Genomic DNA, 2060 nt, shown 5'->3' on the forward strand with positions numbered 1-2060 from the left:
AGAAGTGCTGATCTTTAGGAACAAGAACTCCCCTTGGAACTCCACCTGGTGGCCAACAAAGCTTGGCCCAATACCACCGCCCACTAACCATATTCGAAAACTGGGAATCATCTTAGACGATAAACTCAACAGGGCCTCACAGTGAATGCCGTAAGCTCCTCCTGCTTCCACATACTATGCCTTCTCAGTAAAGTCTTCAAATTGACCCCCAAGTACACCAGGCATACCGTCCTTCAAACCCTAGGCACCAGTAGACTAGACTACAGATACACACTCTATGCCAGAATTTCCAACCACCTCCTCAAGACCATCCAGAACACCACAGTCAGACTCATCTTGGACCTCCCATGGTCTGACCTCAGAGCAATCCACTGGCTGCTGGTACACAAATGCCACCAATTCAAACTTCTCACACACGCACAAAGGATCACTGACATATTGATGCATACAATATCGAAACACAAAAATATCAAAAATGAAATACAGAAAACAAAAATATTGGCTTCCTATACTTAACCGTTAAAAACACAAATTTAGACAACACAAATATAATTGTTAATAGTTTAGATTTTAACCTATATCAAAAACAGAAAAATCGGTAACAAAAATATCATTAACTTTATATAAACATATATTATGTCAAAAATATAGATTTACACAATACCAACTAATATTATTGCCAAAATATTTCAATAATCATTATGAAATACTTTAAAAACACTTTATACATAATTACTGGAAATAAAACTAAAACATTTTATACACATTCTAAAATTGTGTGGGTTTGGTAGGTTTCCCTAGCTGTCCGCCGACCATGGAGCCAAAAACCCAGGTGACCTCCTCCCCCCCCCCCCCTCCCCCTTTCCCCTGCAAAACAAGGTTGTTTTGTGATAGGCAATTTTGATGTCGCCTCAATACGTTTTGGGCCCTTGCCTGTCGTGGTTACTTGGACCTCCCACACGAGTGAGGTACCATTTTTATCGGGAGATCTGGGGAAACGCTGGGTGGTAGGAAATTTGTGTCAGCCCTGTGATGCCACAACTTTCCCACACAACAATGTGTGGAAAAAGGGATTTTTTTCAGCTACATTTGAGGTTTACAGGCAATTCTGGGTAAGAAAACGTTGAAGGATCCACACAAGCCACACCTCCCTGGAATCCCCCGGGTGTCTAGTTTTCAAAAATGTATAGGTTTGCTAGCTTTCCCTAGGTGCCAGCAGAGCTAGGGTTCCAAATCTACAGCTAGGCACTTTGCAAAAAAAGGGTCCGTTTTCACCATGAAAATGTGTTCTGTCCACGTTGGGTTTTGGGCCGTTTGCTGCCACGGGCACTAGGCCTACCCACACAAGTGAGGTGCCATTTTTCACAGAAGACTTTGGAAAATGTGGGGTGGGTGAACTTTTGTGGATCCACGCTGATTCCAGAACTTTCCACCACAAAAATGTGAGGAAAATGTTTATTTTTTTTATTTTTTACAAATGTTGAGGTTTGCAAGGGATTCTGGGTAACAGAACCTGGTGAGAGCCAGTCAAGTCACCCTATCGTGGATTCCCCTAGGTTTCCCTAGGTGCCTGCAGAGCTATGGATCAAAATAAACAGCTAGGCACTTTGCAAAGAAAGGGTCAGTTTTCACCATGAAAATGTGTTGTGTCCACGTTGCGTTTTGGGCCGTTTGCTCTCGCGGGCACTAGGCCTACCCACACAAGTGAGGTACCATTTATTTCTGAAGGCTTTCGGGAATGTGGGGTGGATGGACTTTTGTGGATCCACGGAGATTCCAGAACTTTCGAACACAAAAATGTGAGGAAAATGTGTTTTTTTCGACACATTTTTAGGTTTGCAAGGGATTCTGGGTAACAGAGCCTGGTGAGAGCCAGTCAATTCAACCCATCCTGGACTCCCCTGGGTGTTTAGTTTTAAAAAAATGTATAGGTTTGCTAGGTTTCCGTAGGTGCCGGCAAAGATAGGGTTCAAAATCTACAGCTAGGCACTCTACAAAAAAAGCGTCAGTTTTTACTGTAAAAATAAAATGTGTCCACGTTGCGTTTTGAGCCGTTTCCT

The sequence above is a fragment of the Triturus cristatus genome, chromosome 9, assembly GCF_964204655.1.
Source record: "Triturus cristatus chromosome 9, aTriCri1.1, whole genome shotgun sequence".
Classification (NCBI taxonomy): Eukaryota; Metazoa; Chordata; class Amphibia; order Caudata; family Salamandridae; genus Triturus; species Triturus cristatus.